A 6905-nucleotide genomic window follows, 5' to 3' on the forward strand; every position below is an offset into this window, starting at 1 on the left:
ACCTTTTCACTCTTAAACTTTGAGAAGATAATGAAGTGAAAAACTAGAAACAAGTTACCTCCCTTCTTATAGGCATGAGAAGTTACTATTCAAACTCGGACTTTCGGATATTAATTCCGTCCAACACGCCTAACTTGCCAAACATGCCTAACCGCACGCTAGGACCCTACGATGCATGGTCCTAACGGGCTGGGGGGCTAACTATTGGGGTCAAAACGGTTACGACGGAATTATCACCCGAAAACCCTCAGAAATCACATTTCCGAAAGAGGTAGTAAAAAGAAAGATATAATTTTCGTAAAAAATAACCAATACGAAGTTTTTACGAAGAAGTATCCTTGAAGATTCAAAGCAAACGAACCAAGCTCGATCATTGCGTAGCTACCGCACATACACGCTGTCCGGTCGCTACGTAGCAACCAAGTCCGAGCCGATCTTGGTCGCTACGTAGCGACCGAGCATCCAACCCGCTCGGTCGCTACGTAGCGACCGAGCCAAAGCTTGGTCGCTACGTAGCGACCGATCTCTCGGCCAAGCTCGGTCGCTACGTAGCGACCGAGCGCTCGTCCCGCTCGTGCGACCCGATGTACAGACAATATGCATGGGATTTGCCGCTTCAATAGCATCCTTTATCCTAGTCGGAGGAGAAATTACCAAACGTGTAGCATTCCCTCACGCTTGGCACCAATGAGTTTTTTTATTTTAAAGAAAAAATACTATGCCTTCGCCCTCGGAAATATGAATTAGTTAAGTAATAATAGCATGGCACTTCGAATTCGATATGAAATTTTTTAGATTAAAAAAATTAGATTATATATTGAAAGAGTAGTATGGGATAAGAAAGGGGTATTTAAAATGATATTTTCCATATTCGGGCACATCTCAACGTCACAAACTTTGTTTTCACACCGGAAGCTTATTTACAAAAACAAAAAAAAAGACACTTTGGGATTGCTGAATTATAGACAGATAAAAAAAATGATATATAAAGCAACGGAACCATCATATTATTTTTTTAACTCCTACAAAACAAAAAAGAAGGATGGTAATTGGATCATTTATGGATCCGCGTATAATAGAACCTATATTTTGTTTTCTTTCGACCGAGAGCTCGTCCCGCTCGGTCGCTGCATAGCGACTGAGCTCTTCCGAAACGTCAAGACGACACCAGTCCATGCATTCTCGTCAAACCTTAAAATGCTATCTCCCGAAGACCGTAGCAAGCTCAGTCTATGTTTTCCGCTATTCAAAATTATCGATCAAACTTTGCGAGTTAAAAACCACGGAAAGTTTGTTCTTTATCGAAAGAAATCGTAAGAAACGTATCGAGTCGGAAGACGGCCCATAGGGACCTAAGACACGACTCGAGGCCCATCCTACGATTTCTTAACCAAAAGCCCGTAAACCACCGCACGGTTTACGCTTGGTCCACAAGGGAGGATAAATGTCAAGTTTCCGCGGATAAATACGGATGTTTTGAAGATAATTGTGAAGATCGGGAAAAATGAAATATCTTCATTTTTATGCTATGACGTCTTAAGGGCAGAAGATTAAAAGCGTAAACCAACCTTGGAGCTAGTATATAAGGAGTCCTAGGCGAGGAGCATAAAGAGAGAATTTTTCAGAGCAAACTTAGCACTTAGAGCAATTTAGGCAATTTTCCGTTTTTGTTATTTCGAGCTGCGACTCAATTAGGCTTAGCCGTCTTAGGGTTGCTAGAACTAGGAATCTCTCCGACAGCTCTTGAGCCCAGGCTTATACCTTGTTGTAAACGCTCATACGCAGATTCGGAATAAGATCTACTTTGGTCTCTTTTTTCGATTTCTTATTCTTATCGTTGTTATTCTCGTGTTCTGATTGCTTGACATGTGGTAATTAGCAGATATCTGAGTCCTCTGGGAAATTAGGGTTTTCCTAGTTTCCTTATTTAAACGGAAATCGACAGTGCAAATTTATTTTGGTTCCCACAACGGCGGACACCCACGGATGTCCGTGGATGTCCCTGTGTGTCTGTGTTTGTCCGTCAGCACACACAGGACGTCTGTGGCTGTCCATCAGTACACATATCATCACGCCGGTCCTTGGACTCAGCACGCGGGCCCTTCCCGTGGACTGTTTGGGTGATTTTGGCCCACGTGGGCTGTCTGTTCAGTACACACAGGACGTCCGTGGGTGTCCACCAGCACACACAGGACGTCTGTGGCTGTCCGTCAGCACACACAGGACGTCTGTGGCTGTCTGTGTGTGTCTGTGTGTGTCCGTGTGTGTCCGTCAGCGCACACAGGATGTCCGCGGCTGTCCATCAGTACACATATCAGCATGCTGGTCCTTGGACTCAGCACGCTGGCCCTTCCTGTGGACTGTTCGGGTGATTTTGGCCCACGTAGGCTGTCTGTTCAGTACACACATGACGTCTGTGGGTGTCCGCAAGCACACACAGGACGTCCGTGGCTGACCGTGTGTGTCCGTGTGTGTCCGTCACCACACACATGACGTCTGTAGCTGTCCATCAGTACACATATCAGCACGCTGGTCCTTGGACTCAGCATGCTGGCCCATCCCGTGGACTGTTTGAGTGATTTTGGCTGACGTGGGCTGTCTGTTCAGTACATACAGGACGTCCGTAGGTGTCCGCCAGCACACACAGGACGTCCGTGGCTGTCCGTCAGCACACACAGGACGTCTGTGGCTGTTCGTGTGTGTCCGTCAACACACACAGGACGTCCGTGGTTGTCCATCAGTATACATATCAGCACGCTGGTCCTTCGACTCAGCACGCTGGCCCTTCCCGTGGACTGTTCGGGTGATTTTGGCCCACGTGGGATGTTTGTTTAGTACACACAGGACGTCCGTGGGTGTCCGTCAGTAACCACAGGACGTCCGTGTGTGTCCGTCAGCACACACAGGACGTCCGTGGCTGTCCATGTTTGTCCGTCAGCACACACACGACGTCTGTGGCTGTCCACCAGTAGACATATCAGCACGTTGGTCCTTGGACTCAGCACGCTGACCCCTCCCGTGGACTGTTCGGGTGATTTTGGCCCACGTGGGCTGTCTGTTCAGTCCACACAGGACATCCGTGGGTGTCCGCCAGCACACACAGGACGTCCGTGGCTGTATGTGTGTGTCCGTGTTTGTGTTTGTGTCTGTCAGCACACACAGGACGTCCGTGGCGGTCCATCACTACACATATCAGCACGTTGGTCCTTGGATTCGACATGCTGGCCCTTCGCGTGGACTGTTCGGGTAATTTTGGCCCACGTGGGCTATCAGTTCAGTAAAAACAGGACGTCTGTGGGTGTCTGCCAGAACACACAGGACATCCGTGGCGGTCCGTGTGTGTCCGTCAGCACACACATGACGTCCGTGGCTGTCCATCAGTACACATATGAGCACGCTGGTCCTTGGACTCAGCACGCTGGCCCTTCCCGTGGACTGTTTGAGTGATTTTGGCCCACGTGGGCTGTCTGTTCAGTACACACAGGATGTCCGGGTGTATTTGTCAGGACACACAGGATGTCCGTGTGTGTCCATCAGCACACACAGGACGTCTGTGGCTGTCCGTCAGCACACATAGAACGTCTGTGGCTGTCCATCATTACACATATCAGCACGCTGGTCCTTGGACTCAGCACGCTAGCCATTCCCGTGGAATGTTCGGGTGATTTTGGCCCATGTGGTCTGTCTGTTCAGTACACACAGGACGTCCTTGGGTGTCCGCCAGCACACACAGGACGGCGGACACCCACAGACGTCGGGGCTGTCCGTGTGTGTCCGTGTGTGTCTGTCAGCACACACAGGACGTCCGTGGCTGTCCATCAGTACACATATCAGCACGCCGGTCCTTTGACTCAGCATGCTGGCCCTTCCCGTGGACTGTTTGGGTGATTTTGGCCCACGTGGGCTGTCTGTTCAGTACACACATGACGTCCGTGGGTGTCCGCCAGCACACACAGGATGTCCGTGGCTGTCCGTCAGCACACACAGGACGTCTGTGGCTGTCCGTGTGTGTCTTTGTGTGTCCGTGTGTGTCCGTCAGCATACACAGGACGTCTGTGGCTGTCCATCAGTACACATATCAGCACGCTGGTCCTTGGACTCAGCACGCTGGCCCTTCCCGTGTACTGTTCGGGTGATTTTGGCCCACGTGGACTGTCTGTTCAGTACACACTGGACGTCCGTGGGTGTCTGTCAGCACACACATGACGTCCATGGCTGTCTGTGTGTGTCCGTGTGTGTCCGTCAGCACACACAGGACGTCCATGGCTGTCCATCAGTAGACATATCAGCACGGTTGTCCTTGGTCTCAGCACGCTGACCCTTCCCGTGGACTGTTCTGGTGATTTTGGCCGACATGGGCTGTCTGTTCAGTACACACAGGCGTCCGTGGGTGTCCGCCAGCACACACAGACGTACGTGGATGTCCCTGTGTGTCCGTGTGTGTCCGTCAGCACACACAGGACGTCTGTGGCTGTCCATCAGTACACATATCAGCATGTTGGTCCTTGGACTCAGCGTGCTGGCCCTTCCCATGGACTGTTCGGGTTATTTTAGCCCACGTGGGCTGTCTGTTCAGTACACACAAGACGTCCGTGGGTGTCCGCCAGAACACACAGGACGTCTGGGTGGCTGTGTGTGTCCTGTGCACACGGGACGTTCCGTGGCTGTCCATCAGTACACATATCAGCACGCTGGTCCTTGGACTCAGCACGCTGGTCCTTGGACTCAACACGCTGGTCCTTGGACTCAGCACGCTGGTCCTTGGACTCAGCATGCTGGCCCTTCCCGTGGACTGTTCGGGTGATTTTGGCCCTCGTGGTGTTAGCAGCTGCACTTCGTTAAATCCGTGGTGTGGACAGTCTCACTGGAAGAACCTAAATCTAATCCACGCATCTTTGAAGGACTCTCCCACCTCCTGCGAGAATGTGGAAATTTTGTTTCGAATTTCTTCAGTGCGCGCCTAATCGAAGAAGTTTCGTAAGAAAGCATTCTTGATGTCGGCCCAGGATGTTAAGGATCCTGTGGGTAGCTGCCTAAGCCAGTGCATCGCTTCTCCATTCAGCGTGTATCTGAAGAGCTTGCACAGCAGGTAATCTTGGGGACTCCTTCCATCCGAATAGCAGCTTTAAATCCTCGAACCGTTCTAGATGGTCCATAGGATGCTCGTGCGGTAACCCAGAGTTGGGTATCTGCGACACGAGAGAAGAGAATAAGAATCAATAAAAAGGGGGTAGGAAGAGAATAAGAATCAATAAAACTAAATCTAATGGCGATCAAACCTCCCGGCAACGGCGCCAAATTTGATACCACTCAAATTACCGTAAGGAGTGTTACTCTCATCAAAAGAGGTTCAGATGTAGTACTTAGGGATCGAATCCACAAGGAGCTAGGGAACAATAAAATCTAGTGTTTATTAATTCTAAGAGTTGTAAATGTTTAAATGAAATAGCAATAGTAACAAGCGAAGAAAATAGTAAATGTAACTTGGTTGGAAATGATATTAGACGCACGGCCACTATTCAGGTTGGAGATTATAATATCTATAGATGCCTATTTGCTGCATGCATGATATGTTAGAGCTCAACCGCTTAACTCAGTGATCAGCTGTCGCATGTTTCACTGGTTAACAAACTAGATCACGTGTCTCAACGGTTAGTATGTTGACAACGAAAGAGTCTCGATCGATGGTCCTATAGGGACGTCGACCGATACACCTTTACCTACATCGACCGATAGTCAGTTGAGGACATCGATCGACGGGTTCTAGCCAGGCCTATGCGCGAGTACGATATGCCCTATTAAGATACTAAATTGGCGGTTAGCCCTCTCTAGCAGTCCTAATATGATAGATAGATGTCAGGATGGGATAACAAGGGTGCTTGAGTATGCAATCCTATGATCATGTTCTAGTTAGCAAGGCTAAAACAAGCAATGAATACAAATCTATCATGAATATCACAACAAGGCAGATCTATAGTTTGGGGCTAATCCACAAACCTATCTGATCCCTGGATCTAATAAATGAACTACTCAGACATAGCAAAGCAATTCATGACAATGAAGAAATGGGAATTCATAGTATAGATGAAAAGAAATGAAAACAAGGAGTTCCAATCACAAGTGATCTTCTCTCCAAACTCTCTCTCTCTCTCTCTCAAAGTAAAACTGTAACAAAAAACTCTCTCTGCCGTCAAAACACTTAGGCAGTAGTATATAATCAACTAGTTTAAAACTCGTCAGGGCATTTTTGTAATTTAGCTTGGACTTGGGCTTCAAGTCTGCTGGATCCAAAATGTCGCATGTCCAATGTCTCGACATCGATCGATGGTACTTGTGTACATTGATCGATATTAATCTTCATTTGTCGAGGCATCTCATGGTGTCGATCGATAGCACTGGATGTGCATCGATCGATTGTTCTTCCTCTCGTCGACCTCTACATGGTCAGCTCAGATGAAATGTCTTTTAAGCTCCAAAATGCTCCAAAGTCAAAGCTTTACTCCGAAATGCACCTGAACCTGAAAACATACCTAGAAGAGTAGAAAACATAAATATATATATATATAGTAAAACACCTATATACCATGGATGAAAACGGGTCAAATCCAAGGTATATCACTCTTCAGCCGCTGGACCCTACCTCCGCTGAGCCGTTTCCAGGGTGGGCAGGCTGTTAAACAAAAAAGATAACTCTTTCTGGAATCCTGCCAATATCTCGGACGGAGTTCCTAACGTACGGTAAACACCCCACGTCCCGGTTCCAGAATTTTAACCAGATCCCCTTTCGAAGTTCGGGCATAAGCGCTATCAGACGGGTTTCCCCTGACTCTTAGGATTGACTAACCCATGTGCAAGTGCGTTCACATGGAACCTTTCCCTCTTCGGCCTTCAAAGTTCTCATTTGA

The 6905-nt window shown here is 48.3% G+C and overlaps 1 non-coding gene across 1 annotated transcript; it reads left to right on the top strand.

The window, feature by feature from the left end:
- Positions 1–4841: 4841 nt before the first annotated feature.
- LOC117129737 lies at positions 4842–4947 on the top strand. The gene has a single exon (XR_004453338.1). It is a non-coding gene; the product is annotated as a small nucleolar RNA R71 (small nucleolar RNA).
- Positions 4948–6905: the final 1958 nt, after the last annotated feature.

Source organism: Brassica rapa, unplaced genomic scaffold (genome assembly GCF_000309985.2).
Source record: "Brassica rapa cultivar Chiifu-401-42 unplaced genomic scaffold, CAAS_Brap_v3.01 Scaffold0086, whole genome shotgun sequence".
In the NCBI taxonomy this organism is placed as follows: Eukaryota; Viridiplantae; Streptophyta; class Magnoliopsida; order Brassicales; family Brassicaceae; genus Brassica; species Brassica rapa.